Source organism: Ixodes scapularis, unplaced genomic scaffold (genome assembly GCF_016920785.2).
Source record: "Ixodes scapularis isolate PalLabHiFi unplaced genomic scaffold, ASM1692078v2 PGA_scaffold4__175_contigs__length_147842914, whole genome shotgun sequence".
Classification (NCBI taxonomy): Eukaryota; Metazoa; Arthropoda; class Arachnida; order Ixodida; family Ixodidae; genus Ixodes; species Ixodes scapularis.
The window spans coordinates 80,538,954-80,551,674 of NW_024609879.1; the positions used below are offsets into that span (position 1 = coordinate 80,538,954).

At 44.3% G+C, this 12,721-nt stretch overlaps 1 long non-coding RNA gene across 1 annotated transcript; it reads right to left on the minus strand.

Moving 5' to 3' along the window:
- Positions 1-5,087: 5,087 nt before the first annotated feature.
- On the minus strand, positions 5,088-12,169 carry LOC120848070. The gene is made up of 3 exons (XR_005717544.1): positions 12,133-12,169; positions 11,065-11,184; positions 5,088-5,247 (listed from the first exon to the last, which is right to left on the minus strand). It is a non-coding gene; the product is annotated as an uncharacterized LOC120848070 (long non-coding RNA).
- Positions 12,170-12,721: the final 552 nt, after the last annotated feature.

Sequence of the window (12,721 nt, forward strand, 5' to 3'; positions counted from 1 at the left end):
CAAAACAGGAAACCTATTGACGCTGCTAACCGTCCCTCTCCACCACCGGCAACGCTCCCAGACGTTCCCGTGCTGATAAATGGCGGCTTTGTTTCTCCGCTTGTTTTTTCCAATTCGGACACGGTACGGCTGTAACCAAAGTATCCGCACGTCAGGTCGTCGTGGCAGGCTTGGAAGATCTCTCTAAAGCCGGTAGGGATTACTAGCAGCCATGGCGAGTTGTTGTCTCCGAAGATGTTATTGTGAAATACACCTTGTCCAATAGCGAAGGCCGGCAGGGCTCTTGAAAAGACACGGGGGATAGTACTTCCTCCTCCTTCGAGGTTCTCGGTTAGTGCGCGCAGGTCAGGATCGTCTCTATGACGTCGTGCCAGTTTCTCGGTGTTCACTGCGCCTAGGAAACAGTCGTCGTCATCGTCGCTGCTTCTGCCGGGAGGGTTCTCGACGGAGGTGCTGGACAGGCAGTCAGCGTCTTTGTGCTTGCGGCCTGACTTGTAGACTACAGTCATGTTGACCTCCTGCAGTTGGAGGCTCCACTGAGCGAGGCGTTCTGAAGGGTCCTTGAGGTTTCCAATCCAGCAGAGGGAGTAGTGGTCCGTGAATACGCGGGACGTGCTCCGGTACAAGTACTGGCTGAACTTTGAGATTGCCCAGCCGACCGCAAGACATTTATTTTCAGTAGGGGAGTCATTTATTTACTCCTAGGACAGTGTCCGCGATGACTTGCCTGGTTCTATCTTGCACTTGAACCAGTACCGCGCCAAGTCCTGCGCTGCTTGCGTCCGTATGAATCTCGGTTTCCGTATCCTGGTAGCAGTGACTGAGAAGAGGAGAAGTTTAGAGTCGTCGCTTCATCTCGCCGAATGCTTGCTCCTGCTCCTCGGACCTTTCGGAATTCTAGGTGTCCTTCATGAGGTGTCTGAGCGGTGCGGAAATCCTTGCGAAATCATGGACGAAACGCCGATAGTACGCACATAGCCCATGTAACCTTCGCACGGCCTTCTTTTCTCGGCGATCTAATTGCCCCGACGGCTTCAGCCTTTTCTGGGTCTGGGCGAGCGCCATCGTTGCCAACCACCTGGCCTAGAAACTTCATTTCGTCATAGGCGAACCTACACTCAGATTGCTTGAGGTTGAGTCCGGTGGTATGTATGGCTTGAAGAACCGCTGAGAGTCGTCGCAAATGCTCGTCGAGGTCACTCGAAAACACTACGAGATCGCCAAGGACGACGAGACAGCTCTGCCATTTCAGTCCTGGCAGTACGGTGCCCATGACACGCAGGAAAGTTGCTGGTACCGTACATAGCCCGAAGGGAGTCACCATAAACTCATACAGTTCATCCGGCGTAACGGAGTCTGTTTATTTTAGGTGTCTTTCTTCGACTTAGACCTGGCATTAGCTGCTCTTGAGGTCTCTCGATGAAAAATATTGAAAGTGTCGCAGCCGGTCTGGTGTATCGTTTATGCGGGGAAGTCGATAGACGGTTCTTCTTCGTCATCGCGTTTAGCTGCCGGTGGTCCACACAGAACCTTGACAGTTCGTTCTTGATTTTAACCAGCGCGACTGGAGAGGCTCACGGACTGCTTCAAAGCTGGATTACGTCGTCGTCCAGCATTTCTGGCATGTGCGTTTGGATGACCTCCCTTTCATTTACGGATACTGTACGGCGATCAATCCACATGGAGCTTGTCGTCTTTGGAAACAATGCGATGCGTTGCAACGGCAGTTTGGTGCACCTTTGACGATGCCGCGAAGCAGCCGCTGTATTCGGCGATGAGATCACTCAGCTGTCATCGTTTCGAGCGTGGATACTTGGGGTCGACGTCGAGCGGTGCTGGTGGCATAATGTATTGCTGAGGTGGCAATGATTCTTCAGCAATCGTGGCGATTTGGACCTAGTTCCGGATTTCCTTCATGTGTCCCATAGCGGCACCTTTTGTGAGGCGGTGCGTTTCTTGACGGAAGTTCGTCACGAGGACAACAGTGCCTCCAATCAGGAGTTCAGTTACCCCCCTTTCGACGCCTATACTTCATCCCAGGAGCAATTGCACGTTTCCGTCTAGAACAATTTCGCCGCAGGTAGCTGCATCGGTCATGACGGGTACAACAGCACTTGATCGCGGCGGTAGGTTCACGTGGTTGGCAGCGACTAGGACGGCGCCTGACGCTGGCTGGTGCTTCTCTCGTGGCGGAACTGGTGTACGCAGCGTGAATCTCCAAGATTGATGACAGAGCCGTATTCACACAGAAAGTCCATGCGGAGAATGCCCAAGTAGCACAGAATTTTCTAAAATCATCGGCCATGCCTCGGCCATTGCTAGGCCAACGATCAATTTGGTCGGCCACCGGCAAATCCTTGGTGGACAACCAAAAACCATGGTCGGCAAAAGCCAGGCCACCGATGCCTCGAATTCAGCTCGGCCATTGGCAAAGGGCAGTGCTCGGCAAACTCCCGGCCATCCAAGGTATTTTTTTACATGTTGGCCACCAAGGAAGGGCCTAGCCCGGCATTCGCCCAGTTGCCAAGGCCTTGTTTTCACCTCGGCCACACGGCAAAAAAACGAGGGCCGGCATTTGCCAGGCCACCGATGTCTTGTTTTCACCTTGGCCATTGGGCAAAAAACAAGGACCGGCATTTGCTAGGCCACCGAGGCCTTGATTTCACCTTGGCCATTAAGCAAAGACCGAGGGCCGGCATTTGCTAGGCCACCGAGGCCTTGTTTTCACCTTGGCCATTGAGCAAAGTACGAGGGCCGGCATCTGCTAGGCCACAAAGGTATATCCAAGGGTCGTTTTCAGCCTGGCCATGGAGTAAATACTGACGCGGCATTAGCCTGGCCACAGATGTATAGACCGTTCCATTAGGGTCATAGCAGAGAGGGTAAAAGAGAAAAAAAATGCACTCCCCCTCTCCCCCGCAAGCTGTCCGCTCCGCCGAGTGGGCTGTAGCTAGCGTCCGGCTGGCGTGCAAATTCTGTTTAAAATCGCGTCATTTTGGAACTTTCAAGCGCAGATGCGCAGATTTTGGTATGCCAGTTATCGTGTAATACTATGCTAGATAAAAAGACTCACAGGGTCCAATTGCACTGTTACCCGCGTGCAAATAAAAAACAAAAATAGGGAAAACTGTGTCAGATTGGCCGGTCTCTTTGGCGAAAAGAAAATCCGGTTGCTGTACCTTTTTTACTATACAAACGTTCGTACTGGTGTAGGCCTTTAGCGACCATGAGTGGAAGTCTGAAATAATAAATAAAAACGTGCTCTCCTGCCGCAATACACGCAGTAGTTGAGGGTAGTACTGCCGGCTGACTCAACTGCTATTTAAGTAACCGAAAAAACATACGCTAGTTTATCATTTAGCAAAATAGAACAACAGAGCTACAGGCTGATTTTGGAGTAGCCACAACTATTGTAAGAACGCGAACCACTTCACAACGGCAGCCATGAGCGAGAGTTCGGTGTTCGGTAGAGCCCGCCGATACAGCCCAAAGATGGAGAACGGCAACCTCCCGGTTTGTCGTCTGCTAGCGGAGTCGGCGGCGTGCCCTCTCTCTCGTTTTACCCCGCCGAACCCGCTGAACTTCCCGGATGTGTGGAGAGGGCGCTGCGGTCGAACAAAATGGTGCCGCCCAGAGAGCGCTAAATGGAATGGTCTTTTCACCTCGGCCATTGGGCAAAAAACAAGGACCGGCATTTGCTAGGCCACCGAGGCCTTGATTTCACCTTGGCCACTAAGCAAAGACCGAGGGCCGGCATTTGCTAGGCGACCGAGGCCTTGTTCTCACCTTGGCCATTGAGCAAAGAACGAGGGCCGGCATCTGCTAGGCCACAAAGGTATATCCAAGGGTCGTTTTCAGCCTGGCCATGGAGCAAATACTGACGCGGCATTAGCCTGGCCACAGATGTATAACCGAGGTCTCGTTTTCACCTCGGCCATTGGGCAAAAAACAAGGGCCGGCATGTGCTAGGCCACCGAGGCCTTGATTTCACCTCGGCCATTAAGCAAAGACCGAGGGCCGGCATTTGCTAGGCCACAAAGGTATATCCGAGGGTTGTTTTCAGCCTGGCCACAGAGCAAATACCGACGCGGCATTAGTCTGGCTTTGTTTTCACCTCGACCATTGAGCAGAAAACAATGTGACATTTGCCTGGCCACAAAGACATAGCCGAAGGTCATTTTCACCTCGGCCATGGGGCAAATAATGCTAGCTGTGGCATTTTCATTGCCACTAAAGGTATAGCAGACAGCAGTTTTCTCCCCAATCTAAAGGCAAAATAACATGCGAGAACAGATGTTTGTGTTTGTAGGTTCATCATGTTGCAGGCAACAATACTCAAGCTCTAGGCATCACTGTTATGCACTCAAGGCACTGGGGTGGATCAGCTAGGAGGCATCCAGGTTGAGGTCTTTGTGATCTGAACATGATATGACGCACCCATTCTTATTGAACTTTCATGTTACAGCACCTGCTGCTTCGCTGTGCAAAAAGAAAAAAGATTGACAAAACCTACCTAGTTGCAATTGCTCATGATAATCAAACTCTAGGCTAAATTGCAGTTGCATTAGCTTTCCAACAACCACCTCCGAAGTCTGGCACAAATGATGTGCAATGTTTCTTGTCACCCCGTACGGGTGTACGAAAAAAATTGGTGTCATTTACAGTGTATGTTATCTACTAGGCAAAGAAACAACAGAGAAACAGTTTACCGATTTCACAAGAATATAGTCTCCGAAGGATATATATATTACCTAGTCCAAAAATTTCAAAGGTGTTGGTGGCCAGGCTGTTGGTAACTGATCATGAATTCAATGAACACGGTAAGAAAGGGTCATCAGTTCGATTCACTGTCAGATTAAAAGTGCATGTCCCCAGGTTAGTCAATTTATACCAGCAAAAGAGGACACCAATGTGTTGAAATTCGAAAGATGTTTGTCCTGTCCGCCTTCTTTGTATAACTCTTTTGTATTTTTTAATCAGGGCTGTTCAAGAAGTATTTAACCTTTGGCAGGAAAAAATATATTTATTTGCTTTGAGGTCTAAAACTCTAATCCCCTTCAAACTACTCTCCTTGGGATAGCACACACTTCAATGTTTGAAAGGCTTAGCTGTTTATTCAGCCAGCTGTCCCGGTGCCCTGAGCCTCTTGTGCCGTAGTTCACATGGTTTCTGAATGAGCCGAAGTCCTATCTTCTTTGATGACTTGGCTGCCTCCAGTTCCACATGGCCCAAGCCTCAGCGCAATGCCTGCAAAATGTTATGAGAGCAATTCACTTATAGGATCAAGACAAACAAAATTTAATTTAGACTAATAGCTTCTTTTCATGTCACCATTTCAGAACAATGTTTCCACCAAACTAGACAAGGAGAAAACCGAAGAATTGCCACTCATTTGGCTGCATGAAAAAGTATAATCTGCTTGTAACACTGGACTGTGCTTGCCAGAGGCGAGTTACAGCATAATGCTGTGCTGTATTACCAATTTCATGTGATCGTTTAAAATCCTCTAAAACTGTAAAACTACGGCACCTGAAAAAAAGTATATGAAGTATACAACCACTACTATTTGCATTGACAGCTGCCACTAAATACTGTTTTGCCTGAACTAAAAAAAGTACAGTGGACTCACAATAAATCAAACTCTGATATTTCGTACTGCCAGTTAATTCAAACAAATTTAAAAATTTCATTTTTTCGCTATGTTTTAATGCATCTATAAGCTGTTTAATTCAAACAATGTTTGCGCTCCATTCACACTATTTGTCCATTGCGGAGGGTTAGCCCCGTTGAGTGCGCTTCTCATCGAGTACCTGTGTACTCCGGAAAAGCAATACACGCGAAGCTCGTGGTCAGTGCTTTGCCGCAGTATACGGGTGCTAGGTGAGAAGCATACTCGATGGGACTAACCCATCCCGATTATGGAAGGAGCACTGTCCTGACAATCTGCTTTCATTATTTGTGCTTAGATTTTTCTAAGGGGCATTAAATTCCAGATGAAAGAAAGAATATTTGCATATAGCAAGCAGATTTATAAATTCCTTCGATTAGGATAGCTGGGCGTTTCTTTGAGTTTAATTTTATGTGAAATCTGTCATTTACATGCCACCCCAATGTAGGCATTGGACTTACAGAGGCCACAGTTCATAGATGTAGTTCTATTAAAACAAACTGAGCTTAGAAGTGGACAAGGGGAAGGTTGGGAACAACCTTCACAAGTTAAGCTGAATTTTTGTTTAAGCACGGCACAACAGTAGTAAAAGGCTTTGAGAAACTATTCTATAATCAATTAGAAAATAATCGGCCAATATTAATATTTGCTTTAAGCCTCACCAATGTTTTATGTGTGCCCTTTTTTTAAATAGGCCTATGCAGAGTATAGTATAAAAAAACTGCTTGGTATATGTAGTTATTCTCATAGCGATTTCATACTTTGCCTCATATCACTTTTCCATAAATTTCCGATAATTCAAACTTCCCATATTTCAAATTAAAGTCTGTGGCTTCCAGGAGTTTGAGTTACTGAGAGTCAAGTGTATTAGAAAATATTTCCGGTCCTCCAAAAACCAAGAGCCTGAACATTGACTTCAAGCAACAGCTTTTCTAGCTGCCAAATAAATGACATGCCACACCAGAAGTGTAAAGCTTCCTTCAGTGACATGAATAGCAACCTTACACAAAGATGAGCACCAGTTCACTTATGCACAGGAGGCGGCTGTCGCCATGTAGGAAAGTAACACAACTCGCAAACTTCCCACCCCAAACTCCAGGATAGCCTAGGTCTGCTGAAAAGCCTCGTCCATCTATCTTGGAGTCCCCAAGTAGCAGCAATCAAGAAGTCAACTTCCCCTCAAGGCAGACTGCCCTCGAGCCCCTCCCAGTGGCCTTCGTTATACCAGAAGCCCAAGATGGATTACGTTAGTGAAGAGTCCTCTCGCTCGTTGCCTAGGAAAAGGTGAGGAGGAGCATCACCACTGGGAAGGTCTAGGGACCATTAACGCAGCACATCTCTATCTTCTGTTTTGGTTTGATCACAGTTACACTGCATTGGAAAACCATAAATGCCTGCAGAAGCAAGTCACTGGACTTTGGAAAAACAGCAGTGGACTGTTTTTCATTATTCCACACTGTTCATTGTTGGATTTGTTACACCAGAGACCGCTATTTCACTAGAAATGGCAGTTGGTGGCTGCACTGTCATTGCACAATTAATAAGAGCATAAGTCTCTGCCCCCCCCCCCCCACAATGGAAGTTTCTTGTAAAACTGGTGCTCTAATGCTGTGGTTCAAGAAAATGATGATGATGAAGATAAAAATTTAAATAACACTTGAATGTGATGGGTTTTAAAGCCGCAAGCCACATGGTCTTGAGCAGAGGTTGGCGACACCTTTTGTAGTAAAAGCACCTTCAAACAAAATATTGATAAACATTAGTTCTCTTTAAACAAAAGAGGAAACAATCACTTCATTCTGTAATTTTGGTTTGCTTCAACTTGCAATAATTTTGACATTGCCTTGAAGTTTCATTGTAAAAGAAATTTCTTATGATGAATGTACCGAAGACTGGGGCTCAGCTAAATTTAAATGGAGAGAAAAGTTCTTAATTAAGTGGCACACAACAGAACATATAGAGGGAGACTTTAAGAAACCCTTTCCATGGGTGCACTTCCACTTACAACCATCTCCAAAAGAAAAATATTTTGCTGGACCTTAGTGTCTTCTATTGAAGAGTACGGCTGGGCAATGAATAGAATAACCGACCAATTAATCAAATATTGCTTTAATCTGGAATATTCTGTTTATCCGGTCAACCGGTAAAACTTTGACGAACCAAAACAAAATCAAAATTAAATGCTTTTACCATAGATAAATGGCCGAGTACATGTATATGAAGGGCAAAGTTTAGGTGAAATTTTAACCTAAAATAAACTGTAACCTGGGCAAGATTTGTAACTCCAGACAAGGTGCAGGGGGTTACATGTGCTCTGGCCAGTTTAACATATATTGAGTGTCTGTTTAGAGCAGTGAGAACAATCAAAGGAAGCCACTCTTGCCGATGAAAATCAACAAACCTCTTTGCCTCATGCAACTCAAGTAACAATCTGCGAGTGTGTCCTCAAACTGTTGTCAACTATGTATTGAAGTTGATTCATAATCAATTTTGTATACTGTTTATCAAACATTCAGCAAAGGCAAACAAAAATATATATAATTTTGAGTATGCATGGAAAGGAATGAGAATGATTAATCTATTAATAATCGGTTAAAGGATGGCAATTATAATGAGGTTTAAATTTATAATCAATGCTCAGCCCTACAGTCCAGTCATTGTTGCTAGAAGCTGAAATGACCAAGCGATGACTGACAACAGTGGCACTGCCTTAGCAAGAAAACTTCAACTAGCGATAAAAGATAACGTTCAGAAGAGATTGCAGTGGCATGATGCCTGACTCGGCCTGATCATGGTTGAGAACTGCACACCTTGCTGCAGATGTGCTGCTTCTGGGATTGTTTATAGTCACCATTATGTTTGCCTGCTGAGTCATAGGACAAAGTTATTTGTCTGGTACAAAGGCCACCGGCCCAGATAATTGAGGCGCCAACAAGCATGGCTAGGCGATAGCAAAACATAAAGATGACTCAAATCGAGGTGCTCCTAAACAATGAGAAACAGGCAGAGTAGCATAGCAGTGGCCATGCACTCTTGTCCTCAAACCACCTCTTATTGCTACTTCAGCATCTCTTGTAGAAGCCCAGCAAGCAGTGGATTTCGGTCATTGCAGTGACATTTCAGCTTGCACTGTCCAGGACTCAGCACGACCCCCAACATACTCAAGGACAGAGATACAAAGAAGCAACCTACTAACCTCTGTGTAAATGTGATCAAAGAAACAGGGAATACCCTCGAGCTTAGAGCCTAGAGAATAGAAAAGCACCATACACAACATTAACTTGCTAAAAGAGAGGGACATCAAACCTGGTTCTAGGGAAAAAGATATAGGCTAAAAAAGTTCTTCCACTCACAGTCAAAACATAGGGAAGACTTATTCACCACAGTTACAAGCTTCAATTTTGTTACTGATTCTTTCAGTATAAATTTGTGGACATTCTCTTGGGTCAAAACTTTTTCAGGACAGATCCATAAAGGGTCACAATTATTCCCTCGAATGTTTTCACAGTTCCAAATACAGATCCGCTTTTATGCAATCTTTGCAACAAAATTCTGCAAGAAAAGCAACAAAAAAAAAAACCACTTGATTAAATGTAATATTTGTGCGCCCTTATGGGATCCTGTTGAAAGAGTTTTGACCAAAGGGAATGACTACAAGCATATACTGCAAGAATTAATAATAATAATAATAATAAAGCATAGAAATGCGTTGACTAAGCCCTTTCTGTGTTTCGACTCTGAGTGGAACAGGCGTACGGGACGTAGCCAGGGAGGGGGAGGGGTGCTTATGGGGCTTCAGCCCCACCCCGAAATCCAGCCGACCCTATAATATTATACACAAGCATTTTGACCCCTTACCCCTCTCCGAACCCCAAGTAATGGACATCCCAGCCACCCCCCCCCCCCCTAAAAAGAAAAAAAAAATCTTGGCTATGCCACTGCTTTTTGCCAGTATTTTTTCATTAGAAACAAGTTCGATGTCCATCCGTTTTTGGAAACTTGACCTTGTGTATGATGTTTTTGTACTTCCTAGGTTAAAAACTCAAGCTATTCTTCTTTAAACCACATTTACTCAGAGGTTCGTAGGTTGCTTCGTTTCGTTTGTTGTCTTGGGGACCTTCGGGGTTGCGTAAGTACAGTAGAATGCTGCAATATCCGGGAACGAATTCCCTTTATAGAGTGGTTGTAAGCAGGAAAATATTATTTGTAAAGAGTGCCTTTGTGTCTCCCTCTTCAGGGTTGCCTATTTATTTTAGCCCATTGTTTTAGACTTCAGTGTTTGCATCATCCTTCATGAATCCCTACTACTGTATTGGGTAATTTACCTTGTTTAACCTGTGCCAGCTTGCACCTCGGTTTTGTTCTTTAAAGAGACACTAACACGCCCTAAAAATGTGCATATTTTTTTCATTTTTTTGCCAGGCGATTTAATTTGTGTCGAGAGACTAGTCAGGAAATATTTTACTACACAGCCACATATATATTTAATAAAGCCAAAAAAAATCTGCAGTTCGAAACCGAAAAGACGACGATGACGAATTTGCGTGCACCGTTTGTTGTGCGATTATTTCGCACGCCAAACGCTCGATGTCTGCGCTTGAAGATCAATTGGCTGGTATCACAAATGACCGTTCCGAAGTAAAGCCCCCTCATCTGTCGCACCGTTGGTGCATCATGCATCACCATCGTATCGTCCAGCCCGCAGTACGTCGCTGTATTGAATATGATATGTATAAAGACTTCCTGTGATCTGTGCAGGATTTTTTTTCCTTCAGCATTTTTGCTGGCTTTTGGAGACCACAAAAATGGGGTTCATATTCTTCTTTTTTTTAATGTTGCGTGTGTGCCTTAGATGATGCAAAACTTTGAATACATTTGGTACATACAGTTTAAACCCCAGATAACCATGAAAAAGAGAGTGAATGCGATAGCAAGCAACCAATTCAAGAATGGCTGTTTTGAGCAGAAACAAACAAATTTGGATCCGCAAGTAATGTTCTGGGTAGTTGGAATATCGTAGGTCATGTTCAAACAAAAACCTCGACAAGCATAAACACCCTATCAATGTCCCTTTAATATACTGTATGAGTTACATTTCTAGACACAAGCATAAATAATGTTTGTGATTAAATTGCAAGCACACAGTTAATTCATAGGAATGATTGAGAGCATACTTTTGTTCACTAGTGCTGATACTGACTAAATGATAAACCATCATTTAAGACAAAAACAAAAAACGGTGCAAAGGACAGAAGAGAACAGATGCATAAAACACAGTGCTACGGTGTGTTCACCTCCACCTCTTTTTCCATATTTCCATTCTTTGTTTCTAACCCATTTGTTAATAATTTTTTGTTTGGGATTATTTGTGCTAGGGGTTCACTGTAATGACCCACCTGCCATGGCATTCACTTTAGGCGCAGTTCTCCCTTCAAGGCACCACCCTCGAAGAAGTGCTGGGTGGGCGTCCCTTTCACTCTTGTGATGCAGTTCCTCAGGTTCCCATAGGTTGCAAGCTGCCAGACAAACCAGCTGAGTCAGGAAAACCAGTCCTGCAGCAGCAAATTTCACTTTAACACTTTTAGACGTAAACTTAGAAGAAGACAAGACTTAGAACACTTAGAAGAAGACAAGACAAACAGCAAAGCAAGTGGCTTGCCCTTCTTAAATGCCTTCTTTCATTTCACTGGGAACATATGTATCGGTCACACACTAGTGTACATCCAGTGGTATGGCTTAATTTTAAGATAAGCACTCTCTTGTATAACTCCAAACTTATCTAGAAAACAATGAATATAATGGGTCAGACATAAAAAGTTGTTATGAAATAACCTGTATGTTTAATCAACATTTCCTGATATTATACACAAACAGTAATGCAGGGTGGGACTGTGCATTAATTAGAAACTTGCAACCGATTAACAGTTGACATTTATTTAAATAATTGATCAGTCAATGAGTGACTTGGAGGTTAATGAAATTGTTAGCATAATTTGAAATTGTGAATATTACAAAATACCGTTGGAGAATGTAATTGCTGGGATTCCCATATGGAGGAACAAAATGTAATAATGAAGCAATTTCTATTTAGTGGTGTGTTTGGCACACAATCAAAGGTCATGGGTTGATGTGGCAGAAGCTGACATAAATGCCAGCTACTAGGTATTATTGAAGTAATTAAAAAGTGAGATTTGGAATGCAATGCAAATAAGGCATTATCCTCCAACAGGAAGCACAACAGCAAATATGGTATAGCCCTTAGACAAGGATGCTGTACAAAGTTACTCCATGTAATGGCCCACAAGCTCCCTAAATTAATCAAAACAAATAATAGTTCTTGCTGACATAATAGGGCAACCTTCCATCAATACAAGTGACGTCAAGGCAACTGTTATTGCATGACTGCCATGAAGCACGAACATCCACACAGTAGTCAATTTATGCTGTCATTTCATTCAACTCACGTTACGATGCTTGCTAATCATGTCAGCTTCAGCCTGGTGAGGGTGGCACCTAGCACAAGAATTCAGACTTCACTGTGGTTTATATCATGAAGAGAGACACACCATATAATAAGTAAAACACCCTAACAACTAGAACTTTTAACAAGGAGGAGGGTGCAATAGCTTATTGTACAGAATGTCCCTGAAAAAATCGAACCCTGGTTTTCGCACCGCAAAAATAAACTAGACTTCGGAGAAAGCTCAAACTTTGTTGGAACATAGCCGCAGCCGTTCAAGCGAGATGCTTAAGTTTTAATGCATATCATTACCAGAATAAAAAGTTAGAAGTGGAAAACTGTTTTTGACTATGAGAGGACGCCGTCCCTGAGAAGCAGCAGACAGAATGCCGCTGTTTGTGACAGCATCTCACAGATGGTGCCTCCATCTGCCAAAAGTCAGAGCCATAGATAGGGGAGAGTTTGGCCATCCATTGTCCTCGGTGAACCCAGGCGGACCCTTGACTCCTCCCACCGGCATTGACGTTGGCCCTAGCAACCGCGTGGCAACGACGAACCCGCTGCAATCGACACGTTCCCGACCACCATTTTTG